The sequence below is a fragment of the Ursus arctos genome, unplaced genomic scaffold (assembly GCF_023065955.2).
Source record: "Ursus arctos isolate Adak ecotype North America unplaced genomic scaffold, UrsArc2.0 scaffold_13, whole genome shotgun sequence".
Lineage (NCBI taxonomy): Eukaryota > Metazoa > Chordata > Mammalia > Carnivora > Ursidae > Ursus > Ursus arctos.
Window position 1 is genome coordinate 10,640,800 of NW_026622797.1, and position 12,728 is coordinate 10,653,527.

Below are 12,728 nucleotides of genomic sequence, written 5' to 3' on the forward strand. Positions count from 1 at the left end.
ATCAGAACAGGGTGTCCTGTGATTTTCATTCTACACCTATTTATTGGTGCCATGGTGAGGGGTCTATTTAGATCAGCTAAGCTCTTCTAAGTACCTAGCAGGAAAAAAAAAAACAAAAAAAACAAAAAAAACACCACCTCAGGGCTGTGGGTGGGATGGGAGTTTCATGGACACAAGACAGAGTCTTCTGCCCCCAAAGCAGTACATTCAGGCAGACACTTCAACTTCCTTCTTTGTAAAAGGAGGCAAGCGAACCAGTGGGTGGCCACTCTGATGACTCTTCGAAGCTCAAAATTAGCTTTCTCTTCCTCTGACTTCCCTGAGACCATTCTAGCCCAAAGCTTCTGCATGCTCTCTCTCTCTTCTCCTCGTCCTAGCCACCAGCCCCCCACTCCTGAGGGTGCTCCCGCTCCTCTGCAGGGCCCACTCCCTGTGGCCAGCCAGCTTATCATGGTGACCCTGGGGACAGCCCTGCCTGGTCACAATGGTGCCCTCTCTGCCCTGACCCACGTTCGCTGGTTCCCCTCACTGTGCCTTTGTGCCGCCATTCCTTGAACATCCAGCCCCTTCCTCCAGCGTCTGGCCCCCTCCATGTCTCATTCCTGGCCCCACTGGGCTCTCTCTAATTCCTCTCTGCCTTTGCATTTGCTACTTTCTGGGCTCTTTCCCACTGCTTCGTCAAAAGCTACTGTCTTTTGGGGCACCTGGGTGGCACAGCGGTTAAGCGTCTGCCTTCGGCTCAGGGAGTGATCCCGGCGTTCTGGGATCAGGCTCTTCCGCCATGAGCCTGCTTCTTCCTCTCCCACTCCCCCTGCTTGTGTTCCCTCTCTCGCTGGCTGTCTCTCTCTCTGTCAAATAAATAAATAAATAAAATCTTTAAAAAAAAAAAAAAGCTACTGTCTTTTAAAATTCAGCTCAATGTCACTCCCTTTGTAAGCCTTCCTGGCCCCAGTTTTCACATCCATAGTAGAATAATCACCTCTTGAGCTATAAACCCATTCGTGGACATCACTCCTTCAGTCCTTAGTATGTCGTAAATGTTTGTGAATGTTCGTGTCTCCACCCCTAGACTGAGTGCTCCAGGAGGGCACCCCACAGTTCTGTATATCCAGGGCCCAAGGTAGGTCCCGGTCCTCCAATTAGCATTAGTCAAATGAATGAATCACCTTTGCAACCAGACAGAGTGATAACAGGGTAATGGTCTCTTCCCCCAAAGATGGTACAAACATGGCTGATCCATTAGAGCTCCTCTGATGCTTCCTGAACAGCCACAAAGTCCCTCTGCATGAGAGTGTATCCTTAGTAATCAATCCATTATTCCAAGGAAATCAAGCAGCGTCCTTCTCATGGCAGGACATGAGCCACGATTTCAGAAGCTCACCTGATAGAACGAACCATATTGTTGCAAAGCAAGCGCCAGTCACTCTGTTCATCTGAACACACTTCATGGTGGTTGGTACAGAAATGAGAAAGTGAGACGGCCTCCCTCCCGCAACAGGCAGTGAGTGCATCCACATTCTGCTCTTGGAGCTAGAGAACATTCCTCAGCGTGACCTCCTCGGGCCACTACTTAGCACATGGGGAATCTTGCCTTTAGACGTTATAAAAGAAAAGTCCTCCACTCCGTGTAACGAGACTCAAAGAGTTAGCACCCGCGATCATGGATGCTTCAGTGATTTGCAGCTATCAGTGCGGGGGAAGACGTCTGGAATGACACGGTGGAAATAAGATTTTTGTGGAGAGAAACATCCATGTAACTTTAAACTAGCATGAGGAAAGACTTTGTGGCCACCCTATAGACTTACAATTTTTTTTAAGATGGACTGTTGCCAAATCTTTCTCACTATATTTTCAAAGGGCTTGAGATTATTAAAATTATTACATATAGTTATTCACTATTTCTTTGTACTGCAAAAAATTAGCATGACTGATCTAAAACTAGGCTCATCATAGCTGAGTTGAGATATATTTTCCAGATACTTTGGTTTGGCTTCTCTTTTGTTTTTTTTTCATTTGAGAACAAGAGGCTAGGTATCAGGTGGCCTGCAATCCTGGCGTTGTACTCTTCTGTTGGGATCTGATTTAATGTCTTTGTTTTGAATAGTTTTAAATTCACAAATTTTGGAATATACATATATATATTTCATTTTCACAGAAATGTGTTCATCTGGTTTCTGGCAGCCTGCCTATGAAACTTCCACAGTGAAGGTAGCTAAAAGTTGAGGAGCAGAAGGGAACAGAAACATCCTCGCTGGCGCACAGAGGCAGGAGCTCCAGCGCACCCAGGACCGTGTTGTCGTCTGTGCTGGTTGTGAACACTTCATGCTTCTCTGATGGTTTACTCAAAGCCATTTTTCATGATCTGAGTACACATGAAAAAGATGTAGCCTTCTAGATCAACACTTACTGAAAGCAAAATTTACTGAAAATAGCCTGAGCCACTCTTCCGCAGACTCGAGGCACTCTGGCTGGCTCTCGTGGGTATTCTTGTTCTGAGTCGGCTAGCTGTACTTCATGCAAGTCTTTACAAATTCTGTCCGTGGCACCCTACGTGTCATAGGCAATATTTGTGAGGCGGCGGCTAGCAGGCTGCTGGCGGTCAGGGAGTGGCCACGGAGATGTTCAGTCAAGGCCAGGAGGTCAGCCCCATGTCAGGGGGGGTACCCAGCACGTTGGATGCAGAAGCTGGAGGGTGCCAGGAGCCAGGATGTCAGTCAGGATTCTAAATCCTTCATCTTACCTCCACCAGCCAGTTTAATTCATTATATTGAGAATGTGTCAGGTTTTGGAATACATAACTCAGCCTGTATAACGAAACACAAACGATTTGGGCCTAAGGAAAAAAAGAAGGAAGGAAGGAAGAAGGAACATTCCAAATAATGAAGCATTACTTAGTGGGGGCTTCTATAAAAGTACAATTCACCCTTCATTGGTCATCAACATTACAACCTTCCCACCAGCTTGGTAACAATCTAAAAGTCGGACAACAAGCTCTGCTGGTGAGACTTGGGGGGGTGCAGGAATTCTCATAGATTGCCAGGGTTAGAGAAAAATAGGAGTTCTTTTGGAAAGATTTCATAAAAATGAACAAAATCATCAATGAACTTAGCCTTTGACCAGCCACCGCACTTCTAAGCATCTATGCTGTAGGATACCTTGTAGAAGGACAGACGACATCCACCCAGGATCAGGCCTTGCGAACATTGTTTGTATGAGCAAATGATTAGAAACAACCCAAGTATTCAGAACGAACAGGGCCTTTGTTCAAAATAACTCGGTACTTCCACACAGCAGAGTGCCATGCAGCCCTAAAAGAAGACAAAGGTTTCCATCTTTTGGTGTAGAGAAATCTACAAGACATATTGCCAAGTTAAAAAACGAACAAACAAAACCCAAGATGTATATAGTGTGCTATCTTTTGTATAACAGGTGGGGGAGGGGTAAGAATATGGGTACATGGTTGTTTATATTTGTGAAAAGAAACACTGAAAAGATAACTAAATGTAGGGGGTGGTTATACGTAGGGGGAGGAGGAGGACAGAATGGAGAGGACAGTGGAAGCAAGACTTCCTGTGTATACCTGTCCATATAGTTTTGATTTTTGATTCAAAAGTGTATGTTCAAAAATAAGTAAAACCAAAGGTGAAAAAATTCCATTCATCTTCCCCAGCAGGTGTAGCTCCCTCTGGCTTAAGGACCAATCATCAGCTAATTGGGGTGGGGGGGTGGAGGTAGTAGATTTCAAGAGCTATGGCCAGGTGCTTTCGACGGGACATCAATTCCCCTTTGCGGCTGTCCTCCAGGTCTATGCTGGGCTTGCAGCTGAGATCAGTCAGCATTTTGCCCACCACATGCTAACCACATGCTTGTCTTGTTTTCCTGGGCCTGGGTCTTAGCCATTGAATCCTGCCTATTCTATTCTTCTGAGTTGGGGGCTCTACTTTGCTCCTACGACTGAAGCAGTTCTATCCTTCCATCCTCCCTTAGCACTAGAGTCTGGTCTCTCAACTTGTGGATGACTGCTGTGGCCTTGGGACCCACTGACAACCGTATTTCATGCTGCCTGCCTGTCTGGATTGTCAAATATGAGATTCCGTCTTATTGAACAGCACCTGACACCTGACACCTACCACCCACCAGAAGTACTAGAGGAACTATAAAAATCTAAATTCTAAAGTCTCTAGCCAGTCCACATTTTAGGAAAGGCCTGTGGCCACCGACCATGTTCTCTGGAGCCTGGGTGAAGCCCTAACTGCTGCACCCACCCTAATTTTCCAGGCTGAATTTGGTTCTGTAGCTTCTGCCCAAGTCAGCAGATGCGTCAAATTCCAGGGCAGGACACTGCCAGGCTGTTCTAGTCCAGTGTAATTAGGCCTTCCATGAACACCTAAACCATGACATAGGAGCCATTTCCTTCCTTCTCTCAGCTCAGGACTAGCAATAATTTGGAATGGGAAATGCTAGATTTACAAAGAAACATAATTTATATTTGGTTAGACTTTATTAGGTTCCATTCTTTTTTCCATTTCTTTCCTTTCTTTCTTCTTTCCTTTTATGAGAAAAACTAAAAAAAAAAAAATTCTAAGGTCTTGGGAAAGTTATAAGATTTACAAAAGAGATGTTTATATTCCACTGAAAGTCCATTTGGAGAAATAGTCTTACACATTCTGTTGCACTGGCAATCTTTTGTTCTATACAAAATTTGTTTAATTTTTTTAAAGATTTTATTTTATTCACTTTATTTGTTTATTTTATTTATTCATTTATTTTTTAAAAATTTTATTTATTTATTTGACAGAGAGTGAGAGAGAGAGAACAAGCAGGGGGAGGAGCAGAGGGAGAGGGAGAAGCAGGCTCCCGAATGAGCAGAGAGCCTGACATGGGGCTCGATCCCAGGAAGGACCCTGGGAATCATGACCTGATTTGAAGGCAGATGCTTAACCAAATGAGCCACCCAGTGGTCCCTAAAGATTTTATTTTTAAAATAATCTCTACACCCAATGCAGGGCTTGAACCCACAACCCTGAAATCAAGGTAGTCACATGTTCCACCAACTGAGCTAACCAGGCACCTCCAGAATTTGTTTTTAATAAAATTTATTGTAAAGATTTTCTGAAGGAAGCAGGGACCATGAGGGATGTGTTCAGATAAAATACTAGGTGATTTTTTTATGTGACACTTGTGGGGAATAATTTAGATTTTTTTAAACCCTCAAATTAAAAATATTTCAATACATCCATATTGGCAAATCATTTAGACAAAACATTATTGGAGCCTAAATAATTTATAATTAATAATCATTTGAATAGGTACAAAACTAAAAGTAAATGTATTCATCAAAAAAGACTATCGAAAATCATCAGGCACAGACACACCCCACCAGCCTCCCTCAAACACACATTCACACTCTCACACCCCAAGACACATCCCACATCCCCAGATATACCCAGAAACAAACATACACAAATATCATTAGGAAAATGAAACCACAGACATTTCAAAAGTTCTCAGTCTAACAATCTCAAGGATACCTGAACTTAATAGTAATCAGTCAGTATAAGGATTGAAGAGTTGAGATGGGAGTGGAAAATATCTTCCTATTCAGAAGCATAAAACAACTAATATTTGTTTATTATAGAACACAGGGTCTTTCTTGATACCATTTGTTGTTCCATTTATTGCATTTATCTGAAAAAATAAAACAGCATTAAAAGTATTCAAGCTTTAGGGGCACCTGGCTGGTTTAGTCGGTGGAGCATGTGACTCTTGATCTTGGGGTTGTGAGTTTAAGCCTTACATCAAATGTAGAGATTACTTAAAAATTAAATCTTTAAAAAAAAATATCCAAGGGGTACCTGGGTGGCTCAGTTGGTTAAGCACCCGACTCTTGATTTCAGCTCAGGTCATGATTTCAGGGTCATGGGTTTGAGCCCCACATTAGGCTCCATGCTCAGTGCAGAGTCTGCTTCAGATTCTCTCTCTCCCTCTTCCCTTCCCCTCACTTGTGCTCTATCTTCTTCCTAAATAAAATTTTTATAAAAATGCACTAAAAATATTCAAGCTTTAGACTAATTTAACTGTGTTTTCCTTATTTAATCTGAATTGGTGATGCATTCTAAAGTGAAACATACAATAATTTTAGAACTGGGTGTGACTTCCCCACATGCTTAACGTAGATAGTTGAGAATAAAATAATTTTTGAACTGTACGGTAATATGATACCCCAACCCAATTTTCATTTCAAAATTGAAATCACTTTATAATATTTTCAAATAATAAATGTTTTATGTAGTATTGTCATTGTATGAAGTCCAGGCAATAAAAGTAAGGCTTTACTAGAAAATCAAAATCACCTGTAATTCCACTCAATGGAGAATATTTATTTAAATGTGGATGTAGGGGTACCTGGTGGTGCAGTCAGTTAAATGCCTGACTCTTGGTTTCCACTTGGGTGGTGATCTTAGGATCATGAGATTAAGCCCAGCATCAGGCTCCACACTCAGCACAGAGTCTGCTTAAGACTCTTTCTCCCTTTCCCTCTGTCCCTCCCCCACCTCTAAAATGAATAAAATCTTTTTTAAAAATGTGATGTTGGGGCGCTTGGGTGGCACAGTGGTTAAGCGTCTGCCTTCGGCTCAGGGCGTGATCCCAGCGTTCTGGGATCGAGCCCCACATCAAGCTCTTCCACTATGAGCCTGCTTCTTCCTCTCCCACTCCCCCTGCTTGTGTTCCCTCTCTCACTGGCTGTCTCTATCTCTGTTGAATAAATAAATAAAATCTTTAAAAAAATAAAATAAATAGAATAAAAAAATAAAAAAAATGTGATGTAAAGTTGGGTGTAAATCAAGACTTCTTCTACCACTTCTGGTTCTTGCAACATGAAGAGCTAATGTGGACACTCTCTTGGCTAATAAATAATAAACAAAATAAATGACTGCCACACAAATAAATTGTGTTTTTAAAAGTAGTTAATTGAGCCAAGAGGGAAGAAAGGGAAATTCTCTGGTAGCTGGAGTTATAAAGTTGGGCTGATGGAACCAGCACCTAGAGAATGGGGGAAGACATGGCCTTGGGTCCACTCAAGATGAATATATGGAACTAAGAGGGTGGATTAAGGAAAAGCTCTTGCAAAGTTGATTAGTCCATACAAATGACACTAACAAGAACTCCAACAAGGAAAAAGAGCAAGGCATTTTGTAATATTCAAGGCTTTGAGTCTGAAAGAAAAAGAAACACCTCTTCTGAGAAATTAAACCAAGCCTGAGTGTAGGATTGAGTTTTATACTAGTCTTATAGCAAAAGAATTCTCAGCTGACACACTAACAAAAAATCGGGCAAGAAAAAACAAATTTGCTCAAGGCCCATGAAAACTCTGGGACCCTTGCAGAACCAAAAATTAATCCACATATTGGGACAAATCCATAATCTAGGGTATCTAGGACTCCCACAGAAAAGGACCATCACTGCTTAACATGAGCTCACAATATAAGATGAGCTCATGATAAAAAATTACAAACCATGTGAGGAAATAAAGATGAATCAAAAGATAATCAACGTAATCACAGAACTATCAATAATTTAATATTCTGAAAGGGACTAGAAACACTACTCTGTTTAAAATGATTAAAAAGGTAAAAGAAGGAATTGAAATAATGGAACAAGAGGATGATATGAACAGAGAATAAGCAGAGTTGAACCAGGACCAAATTTTACTCTTGGAAATAAAAGATTAACTCATTCAATTTAAAAACTCAATGAATAAATCATCATGTAAAATGGTCAACTGACAGACAGTTCTGAATAAACCCCCATAATGCAATACAGAGATAATAAGCTGGAAATAAAAAAGAGAATTTATGAGACATGGAAGACAGAATGAGAAGTTCCAATACATACTTCTAAGAGGCATTCTAGAAAGAAATTTGTAGAGACTTTCACAGAGATAATAGAAGAAAAATACTGTTACAATTCACATGTTGTATGGTTGTTTTATGTAGAAAACCTGAAATTATCCACACAGAAATTATTAGCATTGGTAAGAGTGTACAATATAGATGTAAAATCAATATACATTTTTCTGGAAATTTGCATTATTTTTACATTTTCAATGTAATCAGCATAAAGTTAACGAAAAGCATCTAGTTATCCTTTTTACCTCTGTTGCATCTAAACTTATGACACCTTTATCAATTTAATGAAATTTATCTGTGCCTTTCCTTTTTCTTTTGAGTAGTCACACCAGATTTATCTACTGTGTTAATTTTTTCAAATAACAATATTTTGGCTTCCTTGAGCCTCTCTATTATTTAATATGATTTCTGTTTAATTGATCTATTATTTATATGATGGTTATTTAATTGGTTTCTGCTCTTGCCTATTTTATAGTGTTTTTTATTCTACTTCCTTTGTGTGGTTTTTTTTTCTATCATTCTTCTTTAACTTTCAAACTTGGAAACAGTTATTTAATTTTCAACCTTTAAGTATTGAGGCTATATATTTTTCTCAGAGTACCGTTTTCCTGTATCCAACAATATATCTTTTGAATAACAAGTGAGATGGGAGAAAAGAACATATACATTTTAAACAAACACTGATAAGATACATAAGATAATTAGAATTTACACCCCTTCAATCATATCATATAATCAACTCTAGATGAATTAATGAACTATATATAAAATACAAAACTATAAATATGGGAGAATACTTTTATGATATCAGGGATATAAATATTTTCTTATACAAGAAGTGAAAACTGAAAACCACAGAGGAAAACTTAACAAATTTGGCTATATGAAAAATAACAATATCCATTTTACCAAAAGCCACCATAATGAGAACACAGTGACCAGCCACAGACTAGAAGGAGATTTGCTAAATATATTTTTATATACAATATATACTTGCTAAATATGTAACTGTCAAGGGATTATTATCCTGAATATGTAAAGAATTCTTATAAATCAATAAGCAAAAAACAAACCAGTTTTTTAAAAAGGACCAAAAGAATTACACAAGCATTTTATAAAAAATATAAATGGCCAATAAACATATAAAATGTCCCTTAGTCTCATTACCAATCAGAAAAATACAAATTAATTCTACTATGAAGAACCACTACATATCCATAAAATTGGCAAATATTCAAGCCTAAAACCAGCAGGCATCCAGCAGCAATGTGCAGCAAGGCAATGTGTCATATAGTACTGATGGGAATGTAAATTAGTACAGTCATTTTGGAAACCAATTTTGCTTTATGAAGATGTCCATACTCTATGACCTAGCAATTCCACTCCTAAGTATAAACTAAAGAAACTATCGATTTCCAGGAGGCATTTATGAAAATGCTTAAAGTAGCATTACGCCTACCAGTAAAAAACTAGAAATAAGCCAATGTCCATTAACAGTAAAATGGGTAAAACATGGGTGACGGAATACAATACAGCAATGATTAGAAATAAATTATAGCTATATTCGACAACATAGCAGAATCTCAGGAACATAATTTTGAGTGGAAAAAACAAATTGAAAAATATATATAACATTAGTCCACTAATAAAAAAAAGTTTTAAAACACATAACGATATACTTTTCTTATGAAACTATAAAGAAAACAAAGAAATGATAAAGCTTAAATTTAGGATACTAGTGGCCTCTGACAGGAGAGGAAATAAGTAGGGTCATTAACAGACATTCATGGGAAGAATTACTAAAAGATGTACTTGAGCAAGAAGGAAAATGGACCCAGAAAAAAAGGCGTGAGAAACACAGAGGAGAGGTAAGCAAAGGAACTGGCAAACCTTCTTATAAAACTAAAAACACAGGTGAGGGCACTTGGGTGGCTCTGTTGGTAAAGTGTCCGACTCTTGATTTCAGTTCAGGTCGTCATTTCAGCGTTGTGACCTCAAGCCTGGAGTCAGGCTCCACGCTGGGCTGGAGCCTGCTTAAGATTCTCTCTCTTAAAAAAAAAAAAATCTTTCTCTCTCTCTCCTTCTGCCCCACCCCCACTAAAAAAAAAAATTATAAAAATTTTTAAAAAGACAGAGGTGGACCCATGTTTTGTGGGACCTAAAGCTTGCGTAATTTGGGGAACCCGTTTTAAGAAAAGAATATTAAAGGATTAATAGAAAATCAGGTACAAAAGTTTACATTCCAGGATTCCTGGCTGGCTGGGTTGGTGGAACATCCCGCTCTCAATCTTGGGGTTATAAATTGCAGCCCCACGTTGGGCATAGAGATTACTTAAAATAAAATCTTTAAAAAAAAAAAGTGCACATTTCCTTAGAAAATCACAACAAATAAAAATTTAAATAGCAGAACATAGGGGAAAGAAAAAAAGGGAGGCAAACCATAAAACAGACTCTTGGCTGTAGAAAACAAACTGAAGGTTGTTGGAGGGGAGGTGGGTGGAGGATGGGCTAGATGGGTGATAGGGATTAAGGAGGGCGCTTGTGATGAGCCCTGGGTGTTGTATGTAAGTGAGGAATCACCACATTCTACACCTGAAACTAAAATTATGCTGTATTTTAAGATTACCCTGTATGCTAACTAACTGGAATTTAAAGAAAAACGTGAACCTAAAAAAATAAATGAGTTGCAGGTGAATGCTACAAAAACTCACAAAATCCAGGAATGTAATACAATCTTTAATTATTTATTATAATTTCACCTCCTCTATAATACATTTCATTCCCTACAGTTTTTGACTGCATACCCTTTGTGCATCCCTTAATGCAATAAGGACTTTTAAATATTGTCCTATACAAAGGGGTAGAAAGACACATCAGTCTTCTAACACAGTTGGTCAAAAGTTGTTCTTTAAAAAAAAAAATTAGTCGTAGTTTAGAAAACTTTATTTTGGCTTCACATTCATTATTGGTAGTGGAGGGAGGCTTCAGATAACGCCAGCCCTTTGATCTCACTGTCACAGCAAGCTGTTCAGGTCGGCTGGCTTTCACCACACCTAGGATCCCTCCCAGCCCTACCTTGCCAGGGCAGTTCTCGGCTGGGGGCTGTGCCAAGTCACATGACCCTCAAGAGAAGAGGTGAGCAGTGTCTCAGTCAGAGTCTTCTCACGGAGAAAGAATGGTGATACGCCAAGGAATCCACAGAGAGCAGGCTGTCACTGGGGACTCTTGTCCAATGCCCACCCCCCTCTCCTGCAGCTCCAAGACCACCGCGAGCATAAGAAAAATGACCTCCAGACTAGCAGGACTCCATTCCTCCACTATGTTGGGGTGCTGCTTCTTCCTGGTATCAGAGCCTGGGGAGGGTCCATCGAGTCAAGGGCGCTGCAGCTGAAACACTAGCTTCATGGTAAATCAGCACGTAGCAGGAACTATTGAAAATAATGTTAACAAGAACAGCAGTAATAGTCATCATTCTTAGACGAACGATTACTTTCCACTCATATACCCATCAAAAGGAGTTCTCTAACCTCCACAAGTGATGATGTAAGAACACTCCTAACTTCTTTCCGCTTCCTTAACCATTCCGCCCAAAGGCAGGAGAATGGGAAAGTTTAGGAGGCTCACCTCACCATGCTTGCTCAGCCCTGCTATTCTCTCTCCTTTCGGATCTGCTGCCTCCACAGAAAGAACATTCTGGTCTGCCTGGGTCCAGGTGGTGAATAACCAACCTTATTAGGGAGACCTGCTGTTGTCTCCCTGTGCCATCGGGGGCTAAGTCCATCTAATTCAGGAATAAAGTATCAGCAAGCCCATCTGGCCACAGATCTAAAATCACTTTCTCCGATCAGCTTTATCTGAAATAAAACTAATATTGTATTTTGATCTCCCACCTCTAATTCCTGCCTTTCTTCCCCTCTTTCTCCACACTGGTTCTGAATTTCAGAGAGGAAGGGAAGTGCTATGTACAGGATACCCTACAACCCTAATAATAAAGATTAATCTGGGACACTTTTAAAAACAGGTGAAAGTAATAAACTAGACAACAATAACACAGGAGCAGAGAGAACAGAGCTATTGATTAAATGCAGTCTTTCTTAGGTCAAATGCAGCATACTCAAAATTTAAGGGTAACCTCTAATAGAAATAGAATATATATCTTCCAGAACGTTGAAGAAGGAAAAAGGGAACAAAATCAATCCAATCAGAATCAGAAAAAGCCCAAATAACAAGAAAAAAAATGGTAAATAGAACACATGAGATGGTAGAAATAAATTTATCAGCAATCCTAATGAATGTAAACACTGAATTCAGCTGTTAAAAAGCAGAAATTATCTGAATTGAAATACAAATTCTGTATGTATGCCCTTTGTAAGCATAAAAGACAACAACACCCAATATTTGAAGCAAAATTATGAAAAAAAAATATACCAAATACTAAACAAATGAAGATAGAAAAGCAATACTAATCAGATGAAGTAGAATTTAAGGCCATAGGGGCACTGGCTGGCTCAGTCGGTAGAGCATGCGACTCTTGATCTCAGGGTTGCAAGTTCAAGCCCCACATTGGGTGTAGAGATTACTTAAAAATAAAATCTTTAATAAAAAAGAATTTAAGGCAATAATGTTAGGTATTAAAAAGGGCTACCATTGGGGTGTCTGGCTGACTCAGTTGGTAGAGCATGGGACTCTTGATCTCAGGGTCATGAGTTCAAGTCCCGCACTGGGCATGGAGGCTACTTAAAAAAAAAGTGGTGGGGGGCGCCTGAGTGGCACAGCGGTTAAGCAGCTGCCTTCGGCTCAGGGCGTGATCCCGGCGTT

The 12,728-nt window shown here is 39.7% G+C and overlaps 1 long non-coding RNA gene across 2 annotated transcripts in view; it reads right to left on the reverse strand.

The window, feature by feature from the left end:
• Nucleotides 1–8,862: 8,862 nt before the first annotated feature.
• The window catches only part of LOC113259590 (uncharacterized), a 31,431-nt gene continuing 27,565 nt past the window's right edge, over nucleotides 8,863–12,728 (reverse strand). Inside the window, exon 4 of one of the 2 annotated variants that reach the window (XR_003317640.4) lies at nucleotides 8,863–11,338. This is a non-coding gene — a long non-coding RNA (uncharacterized LOC113259590). The remainder of the gene's footprint in view (nucleotides 11,339–12,728) is intronic. The other variant, XR_003317639.4, reaches the window with a different exon arrangement.